We start from the raw sequence: 9,995 nt of genomic DNA on the forward strand, positions 1-9,995 counted from the left end.
AAACATTTTCCCTATTGTGGAAGAAAATCTGAGTGCAGTGTCCAGAGCTGTAGGCTAGTGAAAGGATAGGAAGTCCTTTTGTTTCTTTTTTTTAACATTTTATTTTATATTGGAGTATAGCCCGTTAACAATGTTGTGATAGTTTCCAGTGGACACAAAAGGGACTGAGCAACACATATACAGGCATCCATTCTCCCCCAGACTGCTCTCCCATCCAGGCTGCCACTGAACTCAACATTGAGTAGAGTCCCTGTGCTATACAGTAGGTGCTTATTGGTAATCCATTTTACATATAGCAGTGTGTACGTGTGGATTCCTCACTCCCTAACTATCCTTTTCCCCCATCCTTCCCCTGCTCCTGCAGCCATAAGTTCATTCTCTAAGTCTGTGAGTGTGTTTCTGTTTTGTACATAAGTTCATTTGTATCCTTTTTTTTTTTTAGATTCCACATATAAAAGATGTCATACAACATTTCTCCTTCTTTATCTGACTTCACTCGGTATGGCAATCTCTGGATCCATCCATATTGCTGCAAATGGCTTCACTTCATTCTTTTCTATGGCTGAGTAATATTCCATTGTGTATATGTTCCACATCTTTATCCATTCCTCTGTCGATGGATATTTAGGTTGCTTCCATGTCTTAGCTATTGTGAACAGTGCTGCAATGAACACTGGAGTGCATATGTCCTTTTGGACCATGTTTTTGTTTCTAAGCAAGCCCTAGTGTAAGACTGATACCAACTAGAGTGAACTGTAGAAAACGGAGGACCTGGGATGTCTAGGTGGAGACTTGGTTGAGTCCTCCTGGACCAGATAGATGGGAGGATCTGAGCAGCCAGTATGAAATAAAAACACCCTCAAACTGGAATAAATCATGGGGCTGAAGTTCAGCTCCTGCCTCTGACACTAGTTTGGTTCACAAACTCCCATGACCTTCCAAAGAAATTACTGAAGGTTCTCCCTGATTCCGTCCCCTTTTCCCTAACTGGAAATGATCTTACCCCTTTGTTAGCTAATTAAAGTAGAATGTCTGAAGTGAGATGCTTTGAGTTCCAAATATCCTTTCTCTTTTCTGGTCTATCACTCTCAGGCTATTCTTTTATCAACACCAAGTATGCCCAAGCCTGAACTTGGGCCAGGAAGCAAGTGCCAGAAGCTAGAATTCCAGTCAGTGGTGCTGGTTGAACAATTATTCTGTGCAACTCAATAGTGATTTTCTTTTTAAATCTTTACCTCTGTCTGGATCTTTTGAACTGGGTTGATTAAACTTTGAAATCACGTAGTAAATTCAGAACTACCATTTTAAATGGTGTAAATTGCTTCCTGATGCCAAAAGGAAAAATGTATTAATGTAAATCATGCAACTTTCCCTAACAGTAAAAAACATTAAGGCCAGTGCTTTGAAAAATCACTTAATGTGTGCCATCTCTTTAATAATGCAGTGGAAATATTAAAGAAAAGATGTTAATGACAATCATAAAACTTTTAAATTAGCTGTAGATCTGTCTCCTATAAATTCAAGTCTTCTCACAGGTCCTCTATTCCAAACCATTGTTTTTAGAATCAGAGCTTTCTGACATGCAGTCAGGAATTTTTTTTCCCCCCTTGGTTTATTTTAATTAAAATTTATTGATGTCTAATCTCTGCTAACCCTGGTGGCTTGGATGGTAACAAATCTATCTGCAATGCAGGAAACTCAGGTTTGATCCCTACATTGGGAAGATTCCCTGGAGAAGGGAATGACTACCCACTCCCGTATTCTGACCTGGAGAATTTCATGGACAGAGGAGCCTGGCAGGCTATAGTCCATGAGGTTGCAAAGAGTCAGACATGACTGAGCAACTTTATATACATACATACCCCATGCTATGCAGGGTGCTTGACTACAGGGCTACACAAACAAAGAAGATGAAATCCTTGTTTTCAATTAGCCTGTAGTATAATAGAGGAGAGACACCTTTAAACAAACACAGCAGATCAAGGATAACAGGCATAGGATAGAAATGTTAACACAGTTATATAGTTAAGTTGCAGAGGAGGGGAGAGTCAATTCTGTATAGAAGCCATCAGGAGAGCTTTCATGGAAGAAGTGATATTTGAACGTGATCTTGGCAGGTGAGTAGGCCTTTAGCAGGGGACAACAGAGGCAGCCCAAGGATGGGATTATTGTTGTTGTTCAGGTGCTCAGTCATGTCCAACTCTTTGCGACCCCAAGGACTGCAGCACCCCAGACTTCACTGATCTTCACCATCTCCCGGAGCTTGTTCAAACTCATGTCCATTGAGTCAGTGATGCCATCCAACCATCTCATCCTCTGTCGTCCCCTTCTCTTCCTGCCTTCAATCTTTCCCAGCATCAGGGTCTTTTTCAGTGAGTCGGCTCTTCACATCAGGTGGCTAAAGAACTGGAGCTTCAGCTCCAATACTTCAGGATGGGGTGGCTAGGAGCAAATGGACTGGCCAAGGAAGAGAAACAATGAGAGGATGGCTGGAGAGTAAAGCCCTTAATGACATCCACAGACAGGCCTTCAGAGTATAACTTGAAAGCAGTAGATACACTAGAAAGTTAAGAAGCAGAGAAGCCATAAAAATGAGACCATTTCAGAAAGATGACCCAGTAGGCAAAGTAATGAATGAATCACAGGGGAGAAATCTGGAGACCACCTGGAGATAACTATTCAAGTCTGGCTGCTGTTCCATGACTACTCTTCCTTCTTAGTTCTCAGATCTGGCCTCTACGTGTCCCTTTAATAAAATCCGATGTTTATCAATTGCTTGTCTGGACACACGCCAAGGTCCTAGCCAAGTCAGACCCTTTGTCTCCACCAGGAAGGTTCTTTTTTCTGCTTGGATTCTCGCATTCAGTAATGAAACTGATGCTGACACTGGAACATCCCAAGTTTATTCAGTGGTCAATGAATAGAAAAGTAGGAACTTAGTTTGCAAACCAACTTCTCAACTAGATTGGGGCTGAGATGCAATATATATAGGAAAGTCAAGGTAAAAAAGAAAGAATTAAGTAAAGAGAGGAAAGAATGAATGATTGTGACATATCCGAGGATAGGGGCGTGGTTTGGATGAGAAATTGAGGCAATGCTCCATTTCAAGACTAAGAAATATCTCACAATGGGAAGAGAATAAGACCCACCTAGATAATGGAGAGAAAATAAGACTTGCACAGAGAATGGGTTCTTCCAGTTGTTGTCGTGGCAACCATCAACTGTCTTGGCACTGATGGGTGCATCACTTAGCATGTTAACATATTACAATGAGTGTAGAATGAGTCTCAAGGTCTACTGGAGGTCAGGCCCTCCACTATCTTGGGCCCAACTGTTTCCAAGCAGTTCTTCTTTTTCATCTGGCAGCTACCTCCTTTTGTAGTTGAATCTGACAATCAGAGAAGGGCACTTAGTTTCCACTTGAAGGAGGGGCTGGGGCATGATTCTAGGGTTAACAGCCCCATGGCATGGGAGAAATTCCCCCTCCTCTGTAAGCATCCCTTACAGCAAATTATACATTCCTTTTTCCCAAAGTAAGAGCACAGCACAGTCTGACAGACTGTCATGTGAAATCAGGTAGACCAGGCCAGGTGTATCCATCTCTTCAACTTCTTCTACAAGAGCTCTTTATTCATCTCCTAAAAATCCCAGGACAACCCAGACAATCAAGACCTCCTGACTTGCCTCCATGATGAGGACAAAATAGGAAAATGAGACATCATCAATTTCTTCCCTGTCAATATAGACATAACTTTTATTAACATTTATTTTTATTTATTTATTTGACTGTGTCAGGTCTCAGTTGTGAGAGGATTTCAATGCAAACCACCTCTGGATCATTTGTGGGTATATTGATGTATTTCAGAGCTCTCCAAGGAAGCAGATAAACTCCTGAGTTAGTCATCAGGGAAATCAAGGAGATGCCAGTCGTGAGGCCAGTTGGCTCCCTGAACCTGACTCTGTATTTAAAGATTTTAAAGATCATGCATGGCCTTGCAGGTCAAGTGCGTTCTTTTTTGCAGCACCCCCCCCCCAAATTGGTATAGAGTTGCTTTAAATGTTGTGTTAGTTTCTACTGTATAGCAAAGTGAATCAGCTATGTGTATACATATATCCCATCTCTTTTGGATTTCCTTCCCATTTAGGTCACCACAGAACACTGAGTAGAGTTTCCTATGCTATACAGTAGGTTCTCACTAATTACCTAAATTATGTTTCTGTTGTTGTCATTTAGTTGCTAAGTCATGTCCGACTCTTGCGACCCCATGGACTCTAGCCCACCAGGCTCCTCTCTGTCCATGGGATTTTCCAGGCAAGAATACTGGAGTCGGTTGCTATTTCCTTCTCTAAGAGATCTTCCCAACCCAAGAATTGAACCTGTGTCTCCTGCATTGCCAGGCAGATTCTTCACCACTGAGCCATCAGGGAAGCCCCTATCTACAGTGTATGTATGTCAATCCCAATCTCCCAGTTCATCTCCCTATCTGCCCCATTTTCTCATGAGGAAGTAAAGCTTATGCCTTGATGATCTAAGGAGCCTGTAGAAGCACAGAAACCTACAGTTTTGTGATATTACTTACACCTCCATCTCCTCTTGGGTGTAGTGTGTCTCTAGGCAGAGCCGACGGGAGTGTGGAAACAGAAAAAAGAGATGACTGCAGACAGGACATTACTGCCTCAGCTGATGCTCTTTCCCTGATCCAAGCAGATGGCACGGCAAGAAATGTTATCCACATGTCTGCTTCTCCAAATCTAAACATAGGGCAATTATAGTTTTTGGAAATTTCAAAAATGTGTCAAAGAGAGAAAATCAATGAGACTCCCATCACATTTGCAACTCTAGGTCATGCAGAAACCCCAGCCTCCACCTAGAGATGGACTTATTATTTTCTGTGAGTTGTTATCATTTTAAAGACACACTGAAATGCACTTGGCCTCCCCAAGTAAATACACTTCACAAATGCCAGCACCTCTTGATAAATGTTAATTGACCCCTTTTTAATGTGCATTCCTCTTATTGGCTGCAATAAACTTTACTCAGTGTCTTTGAACTTCTCCCAGACAGTCTCCTGACATTTTTTTTTGGGGGGGGGGTGAACTTTAACAAATATTTTGGGGTTGCAGGGTAACACTGGGCTATTTTTCTCCCCAGATTTCTTTGTACAATTGCAATTTAGATTTCCTTCCAAAAGTATTCATTGTGGTGTGAGCCTTGATAGAGTGTGAAGCGAATTTCTCCTGCTGCAGTTTGGCTCTAAGCCTGGAGGATGGCACGCATAAATTATTCTAAATGCCATAGAACCTTGCATCTTATTTTCTTGTATAACATTTCAAATTGTCCTCAGGGTGCCCCAAAGTGAGACATTAATCAAGCATGGCCAGAAAGAGATAGGTGGTTTGCTTAAAAAAAAAAAATCCCTTTTGTAAAACAGTGTCCTTTGGGATTTAATTAGATGTCATTTTAGCAAGGAAATGGATGTTTGAACAAGACCAGATCTCAATGGGTTAAAGTAACAAAGCCAATAGGAAAGGAGCACATGGTTAGAGACGAAGTGAAAACCAGAGCATGAATATCACATGAGGGTCCCCAGCAGCCAGGCTGGAAGAGGGGCAGTACATGAGGAAGAGGGGGTTCATGTGGATTTCCTATTGTTTTTCTTTATGACCTGATATGATGCTTTATTTGAGGCATCGAGGTGGGAGTTCATTGACTTCAGCCAGATTGCTGCAGTCAGTTTGATTTCCTTGATAGAAAACGACAACTGATAACTGACCTGGCAGTCATGGCTCAGAGGCACTGAAAACAGCAGTTCTTGCTAAAACAGGAAGGAAGGTCCGCTGGTGATTGCTTTTTGCCCTTCTGATAAATGTCAGACCAGGATCCCCCAGAAGCCGAGGGCTCACAGGCAGGCATGGGCTTTCAGGTTTACTACATATATCAGTTTCCTGAGCTCAGTTTTCTCTCTCCACCAATAATATGAGCTATTAGGCCATCTGATACCTACATACCCTATATACTAGCATTGAAGGGGACAAACTCTGTGACATTGCCCAAATGACCTTTCGAAGCTCGATTTCATCATCTATAGTCCCACTCGTCAAATAGTACCTCCTTCCTAGGATGATTATGACAAATAAACAAACTAAAATATTTAGCTTTGTGTTAAATTTACAATGTCCAATAAAAGTTATGTTATTGTGTTGCCTATGAAGGATGCATTGATTTGGCTACAAAAGTGTTTTCTTAGTCCTTAAGAAGATAAAGGTAAGGCAAAGAAGCAGACAGCAGCAATTAACTGCAAGAGCAGATCGGAAAACAAGCAGCTCAAACTGGAAACTGTTTTTCATTCTCCCTGCAAGTCTCCTTTTCCTCCCCACTGTATATCTTGGTCTTATCCTCTCCTTATTCTGAGAGATTTATCAGAGTGAAAAGGAGGGAGCGTTAAACCTAAGTGATGAAAAATTTAAAAATCAAATTTTAGAAAAGTTTAAATAATTTAATTAAATAAAAAATTAAACACAAGGACTTCCTTCGTAGTCCAGTGGCTAAGACTCTGTGCTCTCAAAGAAGGGGGAGCAGGTTTGATCCCCAGTCAGGGAACTAGATCCCGTGTCCACAACTAACACCCAGCACAGCCAAATAAATAAATAAACATTAAAAAAACACACAATGATAGCACTATGTGTTATTAACATTTGGTTATAGAATGTAAAGAGCTCTCCACTCTTTTTTGACTTTGTTCATTTGTTTATGAATTCACAGAAAAATCAAGTAAGGCTTCTGAGTGTTATTTTAATCCAGTTCACCTGTACAAATAGCACCACTGCTCAGGAAGCAACTCACAGGAGACATCTCTGAAATATGAGTGTATGTTAGTCACTCAGTCATGTCCAACTCTTTACGACCTCATGGACTGTAGTCTGCCAGGCTCCTCTGTCCATGGGATTCTCCAGACCAGAATACTGGAGTGGGTTGCCATTACCTTCTCCAAGGGATCTTCCCGACCCAGGGATTGAACCTGGGTCTCCTGCTTTGCAGGCAGATTCTTTGCCATCTGAGCCACCAGGAAATAGGAGGCTCCCCCAGATCCAGCAAACGAAACACATTCATCAGCATACCCCCCAACTCAAGCCCTGGTTTTTCTTTTGCTGTGCATTTTTTCTTTTGAGGATTCATTCTATGAATGTTTGCTGATCATCTTCCAAGAGCCAAATAGTGTTTTATGTGCTGGAAATTTAACACTTTATTTATTTCATAAATACTGTTTTTCTTATGCCAGACACTGAAATAAACATATTAAATTTTAATGTTAAAATTTGATATGAAATTATTGAATTCTGTTATTACCCCCTCTTAACAGCTGCTCTGTCTATCTCCATATGCCATAGACTGAATGTTCGTGTCCCCCCAAAATTCACAGGTTGAAACCTAGCCACTACTGTAATGGTATTAGGAGGTAGGCCCTTGTGGAAGGCACTACGTTGGAGCATGAAGCCTTTATGAGTATGATTAGTGCCCTTAATAAAGAGACCTCAGCACTTCCCTGGTGGCTCAGTGGTAAGAAACCACCTGTCAATGCAGGAGATGCAGGTTCAATCCCTGGGAGGGGAATAAACCCTGGAGAAGGAAATTCAATTTGCTCCAGTATTCTTGCCTGGGAAATCCCATGGACAGAGGAGCCTGGTGTGCTATAGTCCATGGGGTGGCAAAAGAGCTGGACACAACATATTGACCAAACAAAAACACGACAACATAAGAGACTGCAGTGAGAATTCCCTGGAGTGTAATTCCCTGCCATGGCCTCAGGTTCAATCCCTGGTTGGGGAATTAAGATCCCACAAGCCACATGGCGTAGCCAAAAAAAAAAAAAAAAAGACCCAGAGAGCTCTCTGACCCCTTTCTCTAAGTTAGGTCACAGTGAGAAGATATCTATGGAGGAATGGATTTTCACCACACATCTGCTAGAACCTTCACCTTGAACTTCCCAGCCTCCAGAATATAAGAAATAAAGCTCTGTTGCTTATAAAGCCTAACCCTAGGCTAACCCAGTCTATGGTATTTTGCCATAGCAACCTGAATAGAAACCCCAGGTCACAGGAGAGGAAGTGGAGGAAATTAGTGCTTGAGAAACTGGTCCACAGGCCCCTAGACAGCGAGAGGCAGAGACCAGATGCACGCCTCGGGGCTGTGCTCATGGTCACTGCTCTGGGCTGCTTTTCAAACAAAACAGTGACCAAAATAACAGAAATCCTTTGCCCTCTGTATGCATATTCTAAGGGGGTGAAAAAGACAAATGAAACACTTATCTAAATTATATCCATTAAAATAAGTTACAAAATAGGCACTATGTAGAAAAATAAAAGAGAAAAGAGAAATCAGGAGCCTTGGAGAAGAGGGCTTCTAATTTTAAGAGGGCAATCAGAGAAGGTAACCTTGGAGTATTGACCTGAGAGTTTCCAGGGAAAATGCAAGTCCAAAGCCACACAGAAGAGGAAACATTCCTGGCAGGTTCAAGAACAGCAAGGACATCAGAGTGGCAACAGAAGGAGGTCAGAGAGAAGGCAAGGCCAGGTGTGATCCCAAGTGAGATGGCAACCAATGGAGAGTTCTGAGCTGTCTGATGACAAGACCTGACTTCTGACTGGGAACGATGACTCTGGCTTCTGGGTGGGACTGCGGCAGGGTGGAAACAGGGAGCATGTCAGAAGGCTGGTGTGGTCTGTGGAAAATAAAGCCATCGGCCCAAACCCAAGAAATGGACTTGGAGACATGAGGTTGAGGTGCAGCAAGATGCGAGGCTTTAATGACGGTCTTGCACGATCGGGTGTCTGGTGGGCAGGCACACCCAGAGTCGCTACAATGGGTTTTTTATCCTCTCAGCATGCATGATTCTGCTAGGCAGAATCACACAGACTTTGCATCTGGGGACAAGGCAACAGCAAGCTGGAGCTGTGGGGGACAGCCCAGGTATGACAGCCAGGGTGGGGTTAGCTAGGTTTCCATGGGGTCCCTTCAGGATTGGCTAGTTTGAAAAGTTTGAGAGGCTCCAGAACATAGGAGGTGTTGCTAGTTGTTGGGCACTTCTGGCCCTGAAGGGATTAGGGCAAGTGGATGGTGAAACCAAGTGTATGGAAAGTGGTTTGGGTGTGGATTAATCATCTGCTTTGAGAAGGAAACAGACCAGCCATCAGCCAGGACTTCCAAACTAGGTCTCGGGTCTTCCCTAGTGGTGCAGTGGTTAAGACCTCACCTTCCAGTGCAGGGAGTGCCAGTTTATTCCCTGGTTGGGCAACTAAGATCCCAGGTGTTTCAGGGCCAAACGAACGAAACTTAAAACAGAAAAAATATTGCAAAAAAATCAGTAAAGACTTTAAACACAGTCCACATCAAAAAATCTTAAAAAAGAAAACCTAGGTCATGAGAGCATTATAAAGAAAAACACTGTATGACAATGAAGCAATGAAGATGTTCAGGATTGGTCAGGTCATGGTTCTATTTGACAGGAGAAGCAATAGGGTTTGCTATGTGGCCCAGATGGTAAAGTATCTGCAATGCTGGAGACTCAGGTTCGATCCCTGGGTCGGGAAGGAAATGGCAACCCACTGGTTCGATCCCCTGGAGAAGGAAATGGCAACCCACTCCAGTACTCTCGCCTGGAAAATCCCATGGACAGAGGAGCCTGGTAGGCTGCAGCCCATGGAGATGCAAAGAGTCGGACATGACTGAGTGACTTGATTTGACTTGACTTTATTGGGTCAGATATGGGATGTGAGAGAAAGAGGCATCCATCTGCAGGATTTCTGGGGTTGGGAACCTGAGTCTGGAGGACTGGAACTGCCTTTGATGAAGATGAGCAAGACTGAAAAATGAACAAGTTGGTAAGAAAACATTAGAAGCTCAGTGTAGAACATTTTGTGTTTGATATGTCTTTTTATTTTATTTTGATGACATCGCAGTGAAGATGTTGAACAGAAAATGGATTTATGAGTCTGCA

This window comes from Bos taurus, chromosome 13 (genome assembly GCF_002263795.3).
Source record: "Bos taurus isolate L1 Dominette 01449 registration number 42190680 breed Hereford chromosome 13, ARS-UCD2.0, whole genome shotgun sequence".
In the NCBI taxonomy this organism is placed as follows: domain Eukaryota; kingdom Metazoa; phylum Chordata; class Mammalia; order Artiodactyla; family Bovidae; genus Bos; species Bos taurus.